A 23,385-nucleotide genomic window follows, 5' to 3' on the forward strand; every position below is an offset into this window, starting at 1 on the left:
GATGTTATCCCTGAGTAGAGCAAAGTGTAATAAGATGTTTAACTAAACCACAAAATATATTTTTTAGTTCACATGAAGCACCAGAAAAGTCACTTTGGAGCTTTCCCCAGTAGTTTCCAATTACAGTGACTGATGAGGACTGTTTAAGACCATCGGCTCTGGCTATAGCTCTCTGATGTGGTTTCCTGCCTACAAACATGCGAGAGGGCAACCAGCGAGCATCTTGGAGAGAAAACAAGTGACAACTTCCTCTCATGATCTAACCACACCTACAGTTCTTCCCTGGGTCACTAAATCTAGAATAAATGATCTCTGATAACTAAATGTAATCATTACATAGAGGAGAAAATGAATAGAAGCTCAGCATTTTTGAGCTGCCTCTTTGCTTAGGAGTCAAAGTTTTTGTTATATAAAAGTAATCCATCTGAAATTGACTTTTTTTTTAATTTAAATTCAATTAGCCAACATACAGTACATCATTAGTTTCAGATGTAGTGTTCAGTAATTTATCAGTTGCGTATAACACCCAGTGCTCATCACATCACCTGCCCTCCTTAATGCCCATCACCCAATCATCCCATCCCCCCACCCACCTCCAGCCAAATTGACTTCTAAAAATTTCCTTTAAAATTACAAGAAGTGTACCAAATAATATATACCTGATGTATGTAAGTGATGCCCTCATTTCACGTGTTATATAATTTACAAAGCTTATGTCATTTCTTCATTTCTACTATGTGTTTGAACTGAATTTGGTAACATTTAAAGAGATAGTCAAAAATATCATTCACTGCAGCCAACATATCATAGGATCCTTTCGTTAGTTGACAGTTTTGACAGATATTATTGATTTGGGCAGCAACTGCAGCTAACCAGAAGGGGACAATGTGACAGTTTTATGTAACAAAAGGCACAGTGTCATGTCAACTGAACTAAATGTTGTACAAAGTGACAGCAGGACAAAAAATCCTTTCAGACTTAATTTTCTGCTTCATTTTTTTTTTTTTTTCTACCATCAATACATAAGCCAGTGCAGTAGGTGACACAAATTAGCAGGATGGAGCAAAAGGTCTATCCCTGCCTCTGTGGCTATACTTGACTTCTTCCACCACAGAGTGGCAATTATTTTTCAGGTGAATGAACAAGAAGAGCAGCTTATAGTAATCAAACTACCCCTATAGGAGAAAATACATCCCTTATCAAGATGCTTTATATATTTCACCTAGGTGGCTTTTGGGGAAAGATGAAAGAAAAAAGTCCCCATCTGCTAGGTCATGCCTACAAGACACATTCTGTCAAGTCTTAAAAGCAACAACAGCTTTGCCTGTGGGATACCTATAATTATTATGCGGAACAACCCAATGCCTGCTGTAGTTCATTGTTCTGCTAACACAAGACCGAATGAGAACAGTGGCTCCAGGCTGTGAGTGGATAAAGTGCAACTTTTCGATTTTGCTCTTCTAAGGATTCTGCATTGTGTGGAGTCCATGAGTGACATCTTTGGCCTTCCTTGGGGCTCAGCAGATTGAATCAGTCATGCTGAGTTAAACAATGTGTGGGGGATATAACCTTAGCAGTGCCTGTCATTTTTTCCTCCTAATTCAATCTACATTTAATCAATGAAAGTAATTTCTTGTTTGTTTAAGTTTTATATCCGATGGATCTTGAGGCTTTTGAAGTAGTACACCTTCACCTTGACCTTCTCTGCCTTTTGAACTTCAACTACTACATCAAAATTGGGATCCACAAAAATGGTAGGCAGCAACAGTACCCTGCCGCTAACCCTTCTGTGATTTCCCTGATTTGTGCTTTTAATGGAGTTTTGGGAATAAAGTCATCTAAATGATAAGCTGGAGAAAATATTTTCAAAAGAAAAAAAAAAAAAAACAGGGACAACAGCCAAGAATGGCATAATTTAAATTTCTAGAATACTGATATAAGTATGCAAACTTGAAACAACACTTTAGGAGAAAAAATTATTTTGTCAAGTTATCTGTTGTTCATTTTGTGTTAATGGTTTGAGGGTTTACTTTTAGGCTGTCACCATTATTATGAATAGCCAGTAGTAACTTATGCAAGTTCAAGGTCTTTATTGATTGGTTTAGCTGGTCTTAATCAAAATTTGTCATCCTTTCCACTCATAGTGATTAAATAAGTCTGAGAGAGCTTGACACGGAGTCTCTGACTTTTTGTGAGTTTGTAGAAAAGTGCTGACCTAAACATTTTATTACCTGTCAGTTGTCAGACTGGAAAGCAAACTAGAAGATAAAGTTTTAAGGAAATGGATTTACTTGGACATATACAATTAATTAAATGCCACAATAAAGAAGAGCAGTTATCATGGTATTAAAAATAGAGAAAAAGATTTTAGTATTTTTGTTTTCTTTCAAGATTATTGTTGATGAGACATCAAATAAGGGGGAAAATCTACACAAAAAATGTAAGAGAAAGTCAAGTAGATGGGGATAATATTAGAGTGACATCAGGGACTGGTTTGAAATAGATCTGGAAAGCTTTGGCATTTATGATTTCTTAAGAGAAAGAAAACCTGTAAGTAAGAAAAATTAACCCTCTGATAAAAATGTTGGGTTGATACATTTTCATAAAAATAAAAATAAACTAAGGTTTTATTTTTAAAATAACCTTGGAAAAATCTGGAATACCGGAAACTTAGACTTAAATTTTAAAAATAATTTCAACTTGTGATTTTCTTGTGCTGCTCTATGAGTCTAGGGGAAAATAATACAAAAGACTTGGTAATAGCTGGATTTTTCAAAGTTGTATAAAATTTGACTAAACATTCCATCTGTATAGTATCTAAATGAATAAATTTATTTAAGAAGATATATTTGTTTGGTTTTTCTTCATTCTTTGATTCTCTCATTTGGCAGTCATTGACCTCCTGCAGTGTATTGAGCATTGTCGATAAATGATAAGGCAGTTTCTGACCTTAAGGAGCTCACAGTCTACTTCAACTATGTTGGATGTACTTTATCATTTAAAGAGAGAAATTTTCACCCTTAATGCTTTAAAATTTGGGGCTAAATTTTGCTTGGTGTCAAAGGCTGAATGAATTCTTTCTAGCACCCAGGCTCACAGGGCGAGCTCCATGTACAAAGACCTACTGTCTGAAACCCAACCTCATTTGCTGCATCTTGGGCCTCTTCACGTGATACGGGTCTGTAAGGCTAAAATGAAATGTAAGCAGAGACAAGATGTATCCAAAATCAAAATAACAGAAGTCCAGGCCCATATATGAAGTCCAAAGGAAAAGTCAGTGGGATGGTTCAGAAGTATACTACAGCAAGGTAGCTATACTTCACTATGGAGATGGGCATTCTAAAACTGGAGGTAATAGTTTGTGAGGCAGGGTGAGAGTGTATGGAAAGGGACCTGAGGATGATTGTTGCAGCCATGTGCTACTTACAATATGTTTTTATGTGCCAGTCAGGAAAAGGTAAATATTAAAAACCATCTAAAATGCTGTAGGATTTAGCACCCACCTCATTGGCTAATTTCTTTCTTGACCCTCAATTTTCTTCTATGTTAAAATCCTGACTTCTCCCAGAAAGTCTCTCCATTCTTGGTTGTGAATCCTTTTGCAGATTCAATTGTGTCCAAGTTTAGGAGATAAATGTTTCATCCCATTTTTTAGAACTGATAATGAACTGAGAAGGTTTTGAGTTCTGTTTTAGCTCAGCTCTCTCACGTCAGACTGGGCACTTATGTCAATGCCACTGTCAAGCTTTATGTTACTTTTTAATCAATTAAATACTTGCAGACTTTTCTTTGTAGGTGTGTGTGCATGTGGATGTCTGTGTATGTGAGTGTGTGTCCCCTTTGTTCAATATTAAAGGTGACTACATCATGAATGAGTGAACTGTTAGCAACCGAATAGACTAAAACTTACCACATTGATATTTAACCAAAAGTAATAAAATTATTCAAAACTGGGTTTATATATCTCAAGTATAAAGGTATATCATTTTGAAAAAGCATATCACTTATAGGTTCAAAACAATTCTTTCAGGAATGACTGTTCTATTATCCAGAAGTTCAAATTAATTTAGAAAAAGTCTGGGTAATTGATTCTGATTATATTTGTTTTTGTGCTCTTCACTTTTTTAAAGCTATCTAAGAAGCATAGTTGGTTCTGATAGGTTGAGCTCTTCTGGAGGCAGAGATGCAGGATACGGTAGCACAGATTATCAATCAGTTCACTCAGATGGATCATGAGCAAGCTGGAGCCTTAAGTTTCCTCAGCAGGATGCATTACTGACTTCTCTGAGTGGATATAATTGTAAAGTGAACCCCTTCTGTGACCTTGGTACCTGAACCAATCAGCATTGTCATTTTAACCTATCCAAAGCACTTCAGTGTTGAAATAAGAATGGCTTCATGAAATAGAGTGGGTTATTGACCCCAGGTGGGTGGCTTCTCTTATTTTCAGACAGATTGTTGGTTGGCCCTAGTTTCTTCCATATTCCAACTAGCAACGGGGAGTTTCAAGACTAATCAGAAAGGACTCCATGAGAATCAAAATCTGAGGACTATATTCATTGGTAAAGAAAAAAACAGATAAAAAACATGTTAGAAAAAGTAAATTAATTTTTACCATTAGTAACAGATTGAGCTTCTAGGTAATCCTCCTCAAAGATAGTAAAGTAGGGTAGGAGTGAGAAATTTATGTTAATTTGAAGTATATTCTTGCTATATACTCACTCATTTATTCAGTACATCATCATTGATCACCTACTTGTTGCCAGGCACTTTACTTATTGACAGAAATGCAATGGCAAATAGGGATAATTCCTGCCCTTATTAAAAAAATAACAAAAATAAATCTCAAATTATTAAAATAATGATATTGGTGGTACCCTTAAAAATACCACGGATTCTTTTGACCTTCAGAATATGAATTTTGACACCTATACAATGCAAATATTTAAAACAAAACAGCTGAAAAGAATTAGAAAATAGCTCTAAATCCTAACACTATTAGGGTTTGGGTGAGCATTATACCACACGTCCATATCCATAGTTATATATACCTCTATCGAGATACATTTAGGGGCACAGGGGTGGCTCAGTAGGTTAAGTGTCTGCCTTCGGCTCAGGTCATGATCTTGGGGTCCTGGGATAGAGCCCCGCATCATGCTCCCTGTTCAGTGGGGAGTCTACTTCTCCCTCTCCACCACTTGTACTCTCTTGTGCTCTCTCTCTCTCTCTCAAATAAATAAATAAAATCTTAAAAAAAATAAAAGGACTTATATAAAGAAGACATTCCAAAATGTGCACATGACTCATTAAATCCTTGGCTGACCCTTAAATAGTGCATGAACAAGTGAAATGTCAAGGAGCCAAGAGGAAACAACTAGAACACTGAAAGAGCTGAGTAGGACTGTAAGCTTCTACTTAACCGAAGGAACACAAAATTGGAGTTTTGGTTATACAAAATTCTAAGGTCTCCTAAGTACCTTAGGCTTCCTTTGAAACTTCAGAAGGACCATGCCTTAGTAGTACTAACTACAAACTAGGATTAAGAAATATGCCTGTATTGAAAGACAAAACAAAAATAAATCTGTCCCCGCAAAAAAATATAAAACCAAGTCTCCACACTTTTAAAATATTCCCTCAGTAATGTACCTGACTGCTAGAAAAAAACTTAGAGGTCTTTGGGAAAGATGGCATAATCCAGAATCTTTAAATGTGTCAATCACAATGTCCCATATCCAATAAAAATTACTAGGCATGAAAAAACAAAACAAAACAATTAGCAATAATCAGGAAAAATACTCATTGATAGATGCAGAACCAGAAATAATAACTGTAAAAAAATGGAAAATCTGAGATTAAAAAATCATATCTAAAATTTTTTAAATTATTGAATAAAATTAGCAGCCCATAGGACTCTCAAAAAAGGACAGGTGAACTTGAAGACATGAAAAAGTTATTCAAAGTAAAGCAAAATGAAAAAAAAATGTTAAAACTTTACAGAGCATCATTATCTGAAATAATAGAACATAAGAGTTCTAGACAGAATGAAGAGAGAGAATGAAGCAGAAAAAAAAAAAACTCAAGAAAAATTATTTTTTTTCTGAATTTATTCAAAAACAGCAACCCATAAAACCAGTAAATTAAATGAGTCTGACATGAGGTAAATAAAAAAATTCATATTTATGCACATCATAGAAAAATAACTGAAAACCAAGAGGGATGAGGGAGCTGGAATCATTGTAACAGTATCAGACAAAATAAATCTTTAAAGAAAAAACTGTCACCAGAGACAAAAAGATACATTCTGTTATGATAAAGGGCCAATACATTAAGAAGATAAAACAATTATATATGTACCTAACAATGGAGCTTCAAAATACAGAAACAAGAAATGAAAGATTGAAGAGATAGACAATTTACCAGTAATAGATTGGAGACTCAATACTCCTATTTCAATAAAAGATTGAATAACTAGGCAGATATCCACAAGAATATAAAAGGTTTGAACAACACTATAAAACAATTAGACCTAACAGATGTCCATAAAATATTTTACCAACAATAGCATAATACATATTACTCTCCAGCACACATTAACAGTTCCTGAGAACAGACGAAACTTTAAGCTACAATACAAAACAACTCTCAATACATTTGAAAGGATTAAAATTATGTAAAGCACATTTCTAACCTCAACGGAATTAAATTAGTGATCAATAGCAGAAGTGAAATTGGTAAATCACAAATATGTGGAAATTAAAGAGCATACTCCTAAGTAACTAATGGATCCAATAAGATATCATTAAGGGAGTTAGAAAATTCTATGTGATGAATGAAAATGAAAACAAAATGTACCAAAACTTATGGGATGCAGCTCAAACAGTACTCAGAGGGAAGTTTATAGTTATAAACATCTATGTTAAAAAAGAAAGATCTCAAATTAATAACATAAGCTTCCATCTTAAGGAGCTAGATACAGGAGACCAAACAATCCATGGCAACCAAAAGGTTAGAGTAGCACTAAGTGAACTAGACGATAGAAAGACAATAGAGAAAAATCAAAGAAACCCAAAGATGGTTCTTTGAAAAGATCAACATAATTGAAAATCTTCTAGCTGGACTGATCAAGAAAAAAGAGAAAAGGCTCAAATTACTCAAATCAGGAGTGAAAGAGGAACCATCATTATTGACAGTACCTAAATAAAAAGATTGTAAGAGAACACTTTGGACAGCTGCTTGCCAACAAATTAATTAAATAACTTAGATGAAATGGAAAAAAAAAAAACAAAAAGAAAACAAACAAACAGAAACCTAGAAAGACACACATCACTGTAGTTTACTAAAAAAAAAAAAAAAAAAGGAATATGAAAAGACCTATAACCAGAGAGAGAGAGAGAGAGAGTATTGAATTACTAATTTAAAACTTGGCAGTAGAAAAGCCCAGACCTACATGCCTTCACTGATATATCCTATAAAATGTTTAAAGAATAATTAATCCCAATCCAATCCTTCTCAAATCTATCACAATAGTAGAGGAGGGAATACTTCCCAACTCATTCTGTGAGGCCAATGTTACCTTGATTCTGTAATCAGATAAAGATATCACAAGAAAACTTCAGATCAATATCTCTTAAGGATATAGATCCAAAAATCCTCAACAAAATATTAACAAACCAAAATTATCAACATGTAAAAAGGAGTCACACTGTGACCAAATAATTTATGCCAAGAATGCAAGGTAGTGAAGATATGAAATATGGAATTAATACCTGGAGTTTTCCCTTCTAGTTAATTCACAAAGCACATGAATGGAGATTGTATATACAAAGTTGGACTGCAACATTATAAAGTTTTCTAGAATTTAATACTCCTTTAAAATCCCATAAATCCTAGAATGAAAGACCCTTTAACTGGAGTACTCATCACCTATGTGTGATTTGATAATGCATATTTTTATGTTCCTGTATGTTCTGTGGTCATTATGTAATCCTGCTAGTTGAGACAAGAGTTAATTACTGGATTTGTATTATTTAAAAATATATTACCCCAGAGGAAACAGTTACATTTCTTCAGATATGCATGTTGCTGGTAGGACATCATAATATAGAAAATGGTATACAGGGGTGCCTGGGTGGCTCAATAATAGGTTGTGTCTGCCTTCGGCTGGGGTCATGGTCCCAGCCTCCTGGGATCGAGCCCCACATTGGGCTCCCTGCTCAGTGGGGAGTCTGCTTCTCCTTCTTCCTCTCATCCTGCCCTTGTGCTCTCTCTCTCAAATAAATAAATTAAAAATATCTTAAAAAAAGAAAATGGTATACAGTACACACATGTCCCAAATTCCTTGTTTCAGATTTGGAGTGACAAAAATAAGCAGCTATATCGGGGCACCTGGTTGGCTCAGTCGTTAAGTGTCTGCCTTTGGCTCGGGTAAGGATCCCAGGGTCCTGGGATCGAGCCCCGCATCGGGCTCCCTGCTCAGCAGGAAGCCTGCTTCTCCCTCTCCCACTCCCCCTGCTTGTGTTCCTGCTCTCGCTCTCTCTCTCTCTCAAAAAAGGAAAAAAAAGAAAGAAAAAAAAAGAAAACAATAAGCAGATATATTACTGAGAAAATTGTTCCTCTGAGAAAGATACTGTGTGAACCCACTCCAGTCAGATGAAAATTGCTGCACTCTCAATTCTTTTTAATAATATTTGGAAACCCCCCAATTTAGGAAATAGAATTTTAGGAACCAGGATGTTAATAGAAGCATCAAAATGTCTTTTTCACTTAACAGATTGGAAACACTTCATTCAGCTAAAACCTTTAGATGTCAAAAATTAAATCAAAATATGAAAGAGAGTATATGCTATATATTGAGTGGTAGTGTAAAACCTATCCCACAAAGCTTTCTATTTTAAAATTGACTCAAGAGGGACCAAGGTTTCCAATGTTGACATTCAAAGTAGAGATTTAATTTTGAAATTGTGAACAATTCTTAGTCATTAAAGCTGAAATTGTTTGAAGAGGCAAAATCCTTGTGAAATTCTGCTGTTTGCCACTAAAATAAAAAAAAGTTCTGTTTTCAGAAATGTATATCCCAAATTTTCAGTTCAGTTCAATTTCTGTAATGAGTAATAATCAGGAGAGTTTTTCTAGTGAATTCTTGAAGGGTGCAGTTTATTTCACAGTGTTGGTTTTCAATAACAAGTATACATTGCTTCTCCCTAATTAAATATTTAGTGCTCTCATCAGACTATGAAATCTCATAACTGAATTCTCTATCATGTATCAACAGAATAAAGCCTCAACATCTTATTTTTTACCTTCTGTTTCTACATGCCTGATTCTAAAATTATGCTCAGGGGCGCCTGGGTGGCTCAGTCGTTAAGTGTCTGCCTTCGGCTCAGGTCATGATCCCAGGGTCCTGGGATCGAGCCCCACATCGGGCTCCCTGCTCCGCGGGAAGCCTGCTTCTCCCTCTCCCACTCCCCCTGCTTGTGTTCCCTCTCTCGCTGTGTCTCTGTCTGTCAAATAAATAAATAAAATCTTTAAAAAAAAATAAAAATAAAAAATAAATAAAATTATGCTCAGCTAAGTGTTGCAAAAACTAAGTATGAACATGTCATGAGGGGCTTCCTAGTAAAAGATATTTAGATTTAACCCCCAAATTATGCTCAATCTATATGAAGGCTGTAGAAAAATTTGTATTTAATTTATCATTTCCTTCCCGTTTCTCCTTTTGTCCACCTCATCCACTCTCCACATCGCAGCTATACTGTTTTGTCTCACAGACAAGCCTGATGTTATCACTTTGCTGCTGAGAAGCTTGCATATTTCCCCCATTGAGCCATAGACTCCTTATCAGGGTGTGCTGAGCTCCTCGAGATCTTTCTCCTCTCCTTTTTATTCTCCCCCTCTAGAGCTAAGCTCCAGCCATGTTGAACTACTTACACTTTCTTAAAACTATTTAGAACTGTTCTATTCCAGGATTTTCTGCAATTGATAAATACTTCCTGGAATAACTTTCATCCTCCTCATGAGCTAATTCCTATTGGTCACCCATTCAACAAGCCTCCTCTTACCCCTTCATGTAGCTTAGCATCTCTTAAATAGCACTCATTCTTTGTCCTGTTCTTACTGAGTGCCCGCTATGTGTAAGGGACTGTCCTAAGTGCTGGGGGCTCAGCAGTGAACAAGACAACACCCTTGCCCTTGTGATTCTTACACTCTGTAATAAAGTCATGAATATACCCTTAACATGATACTTATCCCCATCATATTCTAATTGCCCTGGTTCTAATCGCCCATATTATAATCTCTCCCCTGTAGATAATAATCTTCTTGAAAACATAGGCTGTGTCTCATTTGTGATTTTTTCTCACAGCATTAATCTCAGTAACTAGCACATACGGGAATTCATTAAATGTCATAAATAAATGAATAATCTCCATGTTTCCCCACCCACACAATGAGGTAACAGTCTTATGCAAAATTAGAAATACAAGTGTCTAGTGATAAGAAGGATAGGGCATTTTGAAGCAGCTAATCTTATCAATGTAGAACTCTTGTTATCAGAAAGTGACTCTGAAGTTAAAGCTACTATACCTCAAATCTATCTTGGTATACATTAATAGTGGTAGTAGTAAAAATTAACAATATAACTAAAAATTATTAGACATTTACCATAGGTAAGTGACAAATGTTTGTGTGTGTGTGTGTGTGTGTGTGTGTGTGTGTGTTTTAAGATTTATCCATTTATTTTAGAGAGAGAGAAAGAGACCACACATGAGCAGGGGGAGGTGCCAAGGGAGAGGGAGAGAGAGAAACAGACTCCACACTGAGTGTGGAGCCTGCAGTGGGGCTTGATCTCATGACCCTGAGATCATGACCTGAGCTGAAATCCAGAGTCAGAGGCTTAACCGACTGAGCCACCCAGGTGCCCTGGGTAAGAGACAAATGTTTAATATGCATGATTCAGTTGATTCTTGTGAGAACCCTAAGGGGTAGATGATCTCCATTTTTTATATAGATGGTAAAGCTGGGGCCAATAGCAATCAAGTGACTTGCCTAAGTTATACATTAAGTAAGTGTTGGACTGGCCAACAAACCTGACAGGCATTGAAGCCCCGATAACTAATCTGATCAGGTATTAGGATGGAGACTCACAGTGAATGATAAAATACTTTGCCACTTGCTAGGTGGGTCAATGAGCCGACTTCATGCCTTAATTTCTCCATCTACACATGAGCACAGCATGGAAATTAAATGATACAACCAAATGAAAACATCTGGCACAGTACTTCCCAAATAGTAAAATCCTCTATGTATTGCAATGTTGTTGTGCATTATTAAACATATGATTAATAGTTTCCACCATAAAGTATCAGCTATATTCCTCCTAGCATGAGTCATCTGAATGTAATTGCTTAAAAATATATACTACACTCTTAACAGTGAACTTCTTGAAAGAAACAACCTTGTTTTGTCATTGTTTACTGCTTCTACCATCTTCCACCAGCCTCTCACGGTGGCTTGTGCAAAATAGCTATAATTAAGTGCTTCTTGGAATGGAGAAGTAAAACAAGTATAGATCCTTATTCAAACGAAGAATTCATCTAAGTCTACTATCAATGTACCTTAATTATTTACATAAATCCTGGAAAGAAGGGAAGTAGTAAAACTTACAGGAAATAACAACTATTGCTAAATGATAATTATTTGTGCTCGTGTTCCAGTGCCGGTAAACTGGCAATGTATTCTGAAACAAATTATATCAAAGCATGCCATGAAATATATCAAATGTAACATGACTAAAAGGCTACATCCTCTGAGCAGCTGATTTTGGGAGTAGATTAGTTGATAGTGTTATCCGTTGCACTTCTGGGGACAACCATGTCACTTCCCAAAAGGTTATTTATTTTTATCCTTATCAAAATTAGGGGATGTAATTTCCAATAAAATAAGTGTAGTGACTTTCTAATTTTCATACTTTGTCAGAAAGTAGGACATATATACATTGAGTGCTCAGAGTGGACAGAACTAAAAAGTTATCCCTGAATTAACAAAGTAAGCAGCCAGCGTTTTAGAGATATTGGTGGAGGCAAATCATGTCCACTGCAAGACTGGCTATTTATATAAAGAATTTTTTAAACAATTTAATACAGAGTGTGAAGTCTCTAATTTTAGGAAGGTTCTATCCAAATGGAAAGTGTAATGAGACAAGATTACCTTCACAGGAATAAATCAGGATCTCTTCCGGTTCTGTACATTCCCATTTCCTGCTTTTACTGCCTAAGGACTCGTGCCTCCTCACAATTTCTCTGAAAAGGAATTCTAAAATCAATACTTCTATTCATATTTGGATTTCTCATTGTAGATCATGATCTATCACCAAATTTTTCATCGAGATTCAAGAAACCCTCTCTCCAAAATGCTGTAGATACATATTTGGGACAGATAAACCCAACTCCATCACTGTGCATCTTCTAATGTACAGAGAACAGAGTTACTGTACTTCACAGGAAAGATACAGGCAGCACTAATGTTACAGAAAAGAAGGAAGTAGATAGTAAAAAGTAGGAAATGCAGGGGTGCCTGGGTGCCTCAGTCAGTTAAGTCTCTGTTTGCCTTCGGGTCAGGTCATGATTCTGGAGTCCGAGGATCAAGCCCCGCATCAAGCCCCACATTGAGCCCAGCTCAGTAGGGAGTCAGCTTCTCCCTCTGCCCCTCACTCCACTCTTGTGCACATGCTCTCTCTCTCTTTCTCTCTCAAATAAATAAATAAGATCTTTAAAAAAAAATAAAAGAAAAAGTAGGAAATGCAAATAAAGTAAGTGCCAAGAATGCTGAACTTGGTAGAAAATGAGCTAAAGAGTGGGTTCAAATGTGTGAGAATGAGAGCTTCATACAGCAGATAAATATTTAAATATTTGCTGTTGAGAAAAAAAGTGGAGTTACAAATAGACCGTGTGAGAGAGGATTCAGCCTGATAGAAACACTGTGCTGATGGTTATAGTTAGCAAATATCCAAAATAATCAAAATTATGCATGGATTTGGCACTGTGACAATACATGTAGAAACGGGGAGAATGAGGAGATTTGGAGTAAATTTTAGCTCTGCTTTGTCATATTGAAATGGTGTTAAAACAATGAAGTTTAAGGTGTTTGTAGATCTAGAAAAGTCTTAAAATAGATTAATGAGAAAGAACAGTATTAAACAGACAGAACTCATAATGATGATATGAGTCAGACAAGGTATTCTCAAGAATATTAGTAATATTATTAGTAATAATGCTGGGTAACACATTCTAGTAAATAGAGAAGGAACTAGTAGAAAACAAGTGGGAACTTCTGGTAAGTCGGTCAGAGTGAGATAGTATAGGTCTCCTAGGTTTTCTGACAGTTAAGTGCACACAAACACTAGATGCAATATAATGACAAAGTTGAATGTATATCTGAATTCAAGAACAAAAATGGAACACCCTAGGAACAAACAAAACAAAACAAAACAAAACGAATACCCTCTCCCCCAAAAAAACCAGACCGAAATTGAATTTGATAACAGGAACTGAAACTGAAGCCAAACACTTCACAGTGCGTTGGAACAATATATTGGGCTTAAGAGAATTTTGAAGCCCCAGTAAAAATTGAGATGAGGGCTATGTCTTCGAGAGACAAGCTGGAAATTTGCTATATGCATAAAGCCAGGAGTTACAAGGGTTGTTTGTCCAACCAAAAAACAAGGATTAGACAATCTCTACTGACCAGTTTAGGGAAGCTCTAGAATGTGCATCTGGAGCAGTGGATAGAAATCAGAAAACTAAGCTCGTATCTTCCAGCAGTATAACTTTCAGATTCATACTAATTATGAAGCAAAAGAGAAAATTACAAAACTCTTCCTGAATCAGACACATCTATGAAGCCCCAGCAGAAACAAACAAAATATCTCTTGGTAGGAAAACGGTGATAAAATAAATAAGTAAATGAATGAGGTCTAAGTTTTAAAGTAAATCAAGAAAAATCTGGTCTCAGACAAATAATGGAGAATGATATTAAAGATGAAAGACTCTTTAGAGTAGTAGGATTCAATTATCTGTGGCAAGGGGGTCCCTCAAGGAAAACAACTTTTGATGAAATGAACTCACAATAAAATAACATTTTTTTAAAAATCAAAAGATATAAATAGCAGTGGAAGAGAGGTAATGGGAGGAACAAATATGATCATACATGCATAAAGAACAAAATAGGTGAAATTATTTGAAAGAAAATTTCCAAAAAATCATTTGAAAATATTCAAACAGTAGAAAAAGAATAATGGACTGTAAAGAGAGTAACAGGTAGATTCGAAAACATAAACAAATGAGTCGATTTTATTACAAAAACACACAGAAGTTTCTGAAATGAAAAGAGCAGACAGACCTAAAATTTAACTGCTCACAGATCTGGTCAAGGAGAGAGAATTAGTGAACTGCAAAATACTTCTCAACATGCTCATGAAGAACATGAATTCTAAAAGAAGAGAATAGAAAGAACAGAGAAGAATGAATACTAAATGGAGACGTTTTGGAGAAACATATCATGTCCAGTATGGCAAAATAAAACACATTTAGACTTAAGACACTGGACAGAGAAATGATAAAAACTTAAAGCAAAATATGAACTTTTTTTTTTTAGAGAGTGAGAGAGCAGGCGGGAGGAGCAGACGGAGAGGGAGAGACAATCCTCCAGAAGACTCCCTGCTGAGCACGGAGCCCGATGTGGGGCTCGATCCCAGGACCCCAAGACCATGATCTGATCTGAAATCAAGAGTTGGACCCTTAACAGACTGAGCCACCCAGGTGCCCCCTAAATATGAAATTCTTAATAATTTTAATTATGTAATTAATAATTTAAATACATGATTTACACAAGAGTAATAATCAGATTGATAGCAGACTTCTTATTAACGATATCAGAGGTAATTGTGTAATACCTTTCAAATAGAGCATAGAAATAACTTTAAAACTAAGCTTATAAACCCAGTAACAGTATCATTTAATATATGAGAGTAAAATAAATACATTCTCAAACATGCAAAGACTGTGAAAGTTTGCTACTTCATGACAAAGGATCCATTTAGGCGAAAATGAAATTAGAGCCCAAATGTAGGAGTGGGGGTAGTTGCAACAAATAATGGAGATCAAACAGAGTGGCAGATATATTGGTAAATCCAAAGAAATATTTATTGAAATGTATGGCTATGTTAGAGTGACAGAGAAGTTAAAAACAAGATTGAAATAAAATAGTCGAAAGGAAAAAAAAGGTGGGGGAAGAAAAGGTGTGTTTAGTGTTAAGGCCTTCTAAGATATTGATAGAGTTTAAATAAAAAAAAGAAAAAGTGAGTAAAAGGAGAAACTAATGTTGGAGAATGTGCAAAAGTATAGATATTATTGGAATGCGTCAACAAGCTTGAAAGGAACACGGGAAGTAGGATCAGGTAGAGACCATGCCCTAGGAGCTTTCTGAATACTGTGCCCTATTATGAGGTTTATGGTATTTAAATGAGAATAATCATAGCTTGAGTAGTATCTCTAATCAACCTGTGTAGAAGGTTGTTCTCTTAGTAAGAGAGAGCTCATGTCCTTATTCAAGTGCGGCACTTGTCTTATGACAGAAATATGAGAAGAACAGGTAAGAATGGGCTCCGGAAAGTGGAAATGCTTGGTTATTTTGTAAACATAATAACTAGTTATTTCTTGTAAGCCACAGACACACCCTTACTTCACTTCACAAAAAATGCACTTTTTAAATTGATGACTTAGAACTTGCATAAAACAGAAAGCAAACTTATTATGGTAAATGCCTATAATTAGTCCACAAAGACAACATTTGCTGTCTAAAATAGGACTGAAAACAGAAGCCCACATATTTTCCCGAGGCAAAATTCCCCATTTTCACAATGAATTTTAACTTGAAAGAAAACAGTTCCTTTTGTGTGCAATTGCTTTTTCCTTTGTGGCAAATCCCTTCACCGGGTCTGATTGTGAGAAATGATACATGAAACACTCAGTACTACAACACCTTGAAAATAAGCATTCTTCATTGGGATTTAAAAGATGGAAAGGTAACACTTTGCCAGTGTTGAGAGTTCTGATTATAATCAAAATGAACAATAGATATTTAAGACACGGACCTAGGATTTTCATATATGAAAGGCTACCTTAAAAAAAATGTATGCCTGGATTACAACTTCTCTAAACAGTGGGAAATGCTTTCAAGGTATAAGTTAATACAGTGCACTTGTGCGGTGTGGTGACCATTTACCATGCTCTGGCTGAACAATGCCTGACTAACACAGCAGCCTTCCCTAGTCTGTCTGTCTGTCTGTCTCTCTCTCTAATGAAAAGCACCACTAGCTAAAATCAGGCAATTATCCTTTATAGCACTATTTCTTCTTTCCTTATTTTGAATCCGTTACTAAATCCTTAGATACTTTATAGTCCCATTCATTCAGATTCTTCTCATGGACTGATGCAAATTCTGTTTTTCCTGATTTGAATTTTGCACATCCTTCATTAATTAAAGAAATAGTTATGGGGACTGTCTTAGTTCAAACTGCTCTAACAAAATACCATAACCTAAGTGGCTTATACAATTCACTTCTTATGATCCTGGAGGCTGGAAATCTGAGATCCGGGAGCCAGCATGGTTAAGTTCTGGTGAGAGCACTCTTCCAGGTTGCAGACTGCCAACTTATGCAGAGGGCAGAGAGGAAGCAAGCTCTCCTGACTCTTACAGAGGCGCTAATCCCATTCATAGGGGCTTCACCCTCACAACCTCATCTAGTCCTAATTACCTCCCCTAAGGCTCTGCCTCCTAATACCATAATACTGCAGGATGGAGTTTCAACATATGATTTTTGGGGGGACCCAGATATATAGTCCATAGGAGGGACCTTTATTATGTGCCTGTCATTTTTCTAGGTATAGGAGAAACAGTATTGAGCAGAATAGACAAAGATCCCTGCCTTCATGGAGCTATGTCATGGGACAAACACACTATAAATAAGAAATGTTAGTAAATATGTATAGTTTGGACAGTTACAAGTGCTAAGAAGGAAAAGAAAGTATGGAAGGGAATGAGAAATTGTGGTATGCAACTTTTAATAGAGAAGAGGGAGATGGCCTTACTGGGAATTTGATATTTGGCTAAATATTTGACAAAGTTCAAGGGTGAGTTATGAAAGCTGGAGGGAGAGAGTTCTGGGCAAAGAGAAAAGTAGGTGCCAATACTCTACACCTTGTAGCTGTTATGTTTAAGTAAATTCAGGGACTTTCCATTTCTCAAGAATAGCTTGTAAATAAATTTTATACAATATTCTAAAAGCCCTTCAAGATGTGGTTCGTAGACCCAGTATCTCTTCCCCGATTGTCCCTGTGCCCTAGTTCTTGGAAAGTGCCAGGCACTTGATCACCTCAGTGATAATTGCTCCAGTTATTTTATCTTTTCAGTTTTTACCCACTTCTGTGTCTGACTAGTTTTCATTTTTTTAGGACCAAGTTTAAATGCCATCTTTTCAAAGAAGACCTCCTAAAAATCCTGTTATTTGGGATATGCAATTATTCACCATTGCCGTACCTCCCTAGAGAAGCTTCCTGATTCTTTCCTAATACAATCCATGTGTCTATGTTTTTTTTTTCCTTTTTTCACTTCTTTATTCATCATTTTACCATCTGCTTCCATCCTTATAAAGAAATAGGAAGGCAGAGACCTCCTGCATTGGTTCTCCTCCTTCTGGAATGGCCTTTTCCTAGCTCATCCCTCAGTTCTCAGATCTAATGCCATCTCCTCAAAGCTGAGCTTTCCCCAAAACAACTTTCTTCAATTAGCTGTTTCAGAAGTATAAGCCTTAAGGGACAAGTGTGTAACCTGAGTGTGAAGTGGCCTAGAGTAGACAATATAGACAATGCAGAGAGGTAGGAAAAGCTTTCTTACTGAAGGAGAAAAAAAATATATGTATCTATATATGTATGTGTGTGTCACATAGTTAATACCCATAATGCATATAAATCTAATTCATTAATGAGCAAACATTTCAGAGCAAAATCTGGCAAATCATTTGACTATGAAATTCAAAGAATATTCAAAATTACAATATAAAAAGACACTAATTTTTCTAAAGAAAAAAACAAATTTCAAAACACAATACTATAAGCTCTATGTGGGGAGGAATTTGTGTTTTTGCTTTACCATTATATCTCTAGTCGTAATATAAAATCTGACACCTGACACTGTGTGTGTGTGTAATAAGCTATCATTTGTTCCTAAGAGATTCAAGAACATGATATTGTTATTCAGTGTTGTGAATGTGTGGAGAAACAGACACTATTTTTAGGACTGGCAATTTGGGAATATCAAAACTGTGTGTGCCCTTAACCCAGCTTTTCAACTTTAAGAATTTATCTTACAACATGCCAAATGTATGTAACAGAGTGTTCACTTAAGCTCATTTTGTAACAGCAAGTAATTTTAAAAAGTAAATTCACATCAACTGAGAAGTGGTTAATGGGATTCTTCTGGGAATCCCAATGTAAGTTTCGTATTTTGTCCAAAGAGGAAATTGTCATATTTTTTCATGTTTGAGCATCTCTGGGGTGAAAGTTTCTTGTTCAATCTTGTTTCCTTGCTAACCTTTTGATCTGTAAATTTTCTGCATACTTTTTAATAAGCTGCTCCCTCTTTAATTTTTTCCATTACATTCAATTGGTTTTGGGTATTTCGAGAATTGAATAGTAAGAATTATGATCATTCAGTCATAGTCAACAAATACTTATGGAATGCCCTCTTTATGGAAGGTATTAGACCAAACAGTGTTTCATACTATCTTGATAGAATATTTATATTTCCTCTTTTATGTACCCTAGGTGGTAAATAAATCTGAATATTTTTATAAGGATAGTGAAATGTTTATAGTTTAGTGAAATTAAGGCTGTAAAAAGACCAGGATAAATTTACTCCCTTTTAGCAATGCTAGGCATTCTAGAAAACAAAATACTAAAATTGGTGAATTTCTCGTGGCCTGTTTCATCAAATATTATTAAATCATTTGGGATCATTGGAGTATCTAAAACAACCTTCTATAATACTTTTCATTATTTACCATTATTAGTAATTCTCAACGAGAATGACTTTGCCTCCCAAAGGGCATTTGGCAAAGTCTGGAGACAGTTTTTGATTATCATGACTTGGGTGGATACTACTGGTTTCTAGTGAAGCGAGAGCCACGGATACCATTAAATATCTTGCAAGGCATACAACAACAAAAGACATATTGAGTCCCAAATATCAATAGTGCCAAAGTTGGGAAACCTTGACTTGCATGGTTAATGTGAATGGTCTATGTTCCATGGCTCTTCAAATAACCCAAGGAAGAAAAAGTGGATATGCTGCACTGGATTTTTTCATACAGAATTAGACCAAGGAAGATAGAATCATTATTTTATACATTTAATATAAAGTGTATAATATTTATTCACAGTTTTTCCTTTGATTTGTAACAGTTCGATTAAATTACAACTGCAATCAGTTAAAACCATTAAGTGCAAACCTGGCTGGCTTCTCAAGTATCTAAGGATACACAGCTGGAATGAAAACAGATGGAAGGTGTAAATGAGAAGATTCAATTAACATTATTCCTACTAGTACATGTTTCACAAAGAAAATCCCCTGAGATTGAAAATGAGACCTTAATTCAAGAAATATGGTGCCTTTTTAACATGTTAAGAATAAAATCCTTTAACATCTTTTTATGTCATTTGGTGTTCAGACCAAATCTATGTCCTTAAGGTCAAGACACAAATATGATAACAAAGAAATTCTAAGCTTAGAGCTACAAAATTACAATACATTAGAACACTAACCAATTTAGTGGTAGCCTGATTCTTTCAAGAGTCTCTCTCTATTCCTAATAGCATTATAATTGTTATTATAAGATTAGATTTGACACTATGATTCCTAAGAATGAACATAATAAAAACACACCATTTATTATAGTCCTAGCAACTATCTTGTTGTGCCTTCATCAACATTTAAAGGGATCAATGAAATGTAGTTAATCAGATCTGTCTGAAACTTCCTTATTTTGAGAGTTTAATGCCTCTTTCAATGCTAATTTAAAATATACTTAAATTGAGTTTGGCCATTTATAAAGCTGAGATTGTTTTTTCAAAAGTCTCTTAGGGATCAACAAAGAATTGTAAAAAGATTAGCTGATGGACAGAGCGAAGGTTATGTGCGTATTCACTTCAATTATTTCAACTGCTCAAAGTGTTGTAGATGCTTTCAGAGTAAAACATTGTAATTATATGTCCAATATTTAGCAGGGCTCTTCCAGATTTCGAGAAAAAGATGGATAGTCAGCTTACTATGGGATAGCAGTGGAAGGATATATGGGGATAGAAGGAAATACGGACTCCTCAGCAGTAGCTGTGTCATGCAGGTCAACCGAATGTGGTACACTGTTCTCATGAGCCAGCTTTTCTTTTTTGATGCTTTTACCTCCACTGCCTTTTTTTTTTTTAAGATTTTATTTATTTATTTGGCAGAGAGAGACACAGCGAGAGAGGGAACACAAGCAGGGGGAGTGGGAGAGGGAGAAGCAGGCTTCCTGCTGAGCAGGGAGCCTGATGCGGGGGCTGGATCCCAGGACCCTGGGATCATGACCTGAGCCGAAGGCAGACACTTAACGACTGAGCCACCCAGGTGCCCCATCCACTGCCTTTTACTACTACCATTTCCACCACGTTTCTTCCTGAGAGCTTCTGCTTCTAGGTTTCCATGCATCTTATCCCTTTTGTTCTACTTTAATGTAGACTACTTCTCTGTGTGATTCATATCCAGACTCCCCAACAAGAAGGTTCTAAGTTAGCAATTTAGTAACCAGAAGAGATAATTCCTGACAGAGTTTTCAAGTCAGATCTCTGTACAGGCAATTGGCTCCTCATGTTCATTCTATAGGTGGCCGTCAATTCCTAATCCAATGAGTTTTGCCTAGGATTGCAGGTTAATGGGCACAGAGCATAGTAATGACATGGAACATGAAGAATGATTGTAGTCCTCTTTCAGACACAAACTGCACTCAGAGCTTCACGGACATCTTGAGTTTATCCATTTATCAATAATTGGGATAATTTATATTCCTAATATCATGGTTAGACATTTTATCTTGAAGAAACCAAATTTTACCCCAAATAAAATATAAACAAGATGAAATTTAAAAAAAAAAGATATTGTAAATATCTGGTAAATTCTTCATAAAGCAGTCACCAATAGACCTTTTCCCCAAAGTTGTGACAAGCCTACAATCAGAATACCATACAATATTTCACCAAACCTCAAAAAAGAAGACAACATATAGCTCAGATGATCCAGGACAGGGAATGAAAGTGTGTAAGTAGTTGTAGGGGTAGATCTTGATATAAGCAGGCAAACAAAGAAACAAACAAACAAAAATTCCTTTATCACGGAAAAATAATGACAGATAGGAGATTAAGTAAAGGGGTGTTTTTCTCACAGAATAATAATGGATAATGACAAACAAGATATTTTTAAAATGCAAAGACTAGGGACAGGGTTTACCAAATATCAGCGTAACAGGACTATTTGATGGTGTAACATACATTTGGCCAATGAATGATAAACATAAATAAAAACTATGTTTTTTTGGACTTGTAAAATGGCATAAGATAAAAATACAAATGCCTGACAAAAGCATGAATAAATCTATGAAAAATAGGCACATAATAGGTCATTTATACCCTTTTAATTTTTCTGGGACATAAACTTTTCAAGGTGGTAGTAGGATAGATAATTTTCAAGTCAATAATAATGTATTTTCTGTTGAATTCAAATAAACCACTGATTTAAAAGGTCCATATGACATTATTTGACATAGTATTCCCTCTATTTTTTGTTTTAATACACAACTTATTTTCTTCAGAATACCTGTTAAATTTGGAGAGATGCTAATATTTCATAAAATACTCTTGGGAAAATTCTTTTTCTTTCTTCACTGTTTAGAAAATTCTACAGTAAACTGTAGACAGGCAGATTTTATGTACCGCTATATAAGGTTAGCCTTTACTTTGTATTGCTATTAATTACATGAAAGTAATTAAAATCAGTGACCTAAGATTTACTCTAAAGTTGTACTATAATATATGAAAATTAAACAACAAAGTCCATTTCCTTTCCAACTCAGACTAATTGCTCCTTTCTTAGTACTTTTGGAAAAATAATGCCTATTTCCAAAATTGACAGAAAAGCAAACTTTAAAAAATTCTTTAAAAGGCACAAGTGCCATGATGACTATATTGCCTGTGTTAATCTTAATTATTATAAACTAGGATTAAGAACAAAAATAATTGCTGAAAAATACAAAATATATCAACATTGTAGGTAGCCTATAAAGAAAAACACATAATAGCTGATATCAAATCAACTTTTCCACGTTTAGTTGAGAGAATAGTCCTTCAGAACTTATAAGGGATAATTTTAAAGAGTTATTTGAACTGTAACTTAAAAATCTCAAATTATTCTGTTTATTAATCCCTGATCACCAAACCTTCCTTACTAGCCAGGAAAAATCCTTAAATTTTGAAAGTTACGTGCAATAATTTATATAAAAACTTATCACTTATACACGTTTAAAAATTTTTCCATGATAACTGATATATGCAAACACAATAACATTTATTTGTGATGGGAAAACATTTAGAAGAGTCTCCATTTTTAACAACATGGCATTGAATGAGTCAAAACTCAGAACTTCATATGATAGGATACTGTTAATCCCCACATCAGATTTACCCAATCAGCTCCCCAAGGGTGAGTTCAGGGGTCTATTAATTATTAAAGGCTCCTCAGGTGATTCTGATGTCCACCACAAGAAACCATCATTGTTAGACAAGATGTTTAATGACTTGGAGACAGAGTTACAAAGTCACATTATATTATTTGGCAAAAATACAAGTTAAGATAAAAGGTGCACAGGGTGAGCCAATTTCCATGAAAAAGCCTGCACTCGTATGTGTACACACACACATACACGTATAATCTGAACAATTCCTGCACGAAAATATCAGCAGTGGTTCTCTCTTGGTGAGATGATTATGAGTGCTTTTTCGTTCCTTTTGCTTATATAGAGATTTTAATTTTTCTATAGTAAATGTGTATTTTATAATAAGTTATTTTTATTTTATTTATTTATTTTTAAGATTTTATTTATTTATTTGAGAGAGAGAGTGAGCAAGAGCAAGGGCATGAGTGGGGGGTGGAGGGGCAGAGGGGGAGGGAGAAGCAGACTCCCCACAGAGCAGGGAGCTCGATGTGGGACTCGATCCCAGGACCCTGGGATCATGACCTGGGCTGAAG

The sequence above is a fragment of the Phoca vitulina genome, unplaced genomic scaffold, assembly GCF_004348235.1.
Source record: "Phoca vitulina isolate PV1807 unplaced genomic scaffold, GSC_HSeal_1.0 scaffold17, whole genome shotgun sequence".
NCBI classification, from domain to species: domain Eukaryota; kingdom Metazoa; phylum Chordata; class Mammalia; order Carnivora; family Phocidae; genus Phoca; species Phoca vitulina.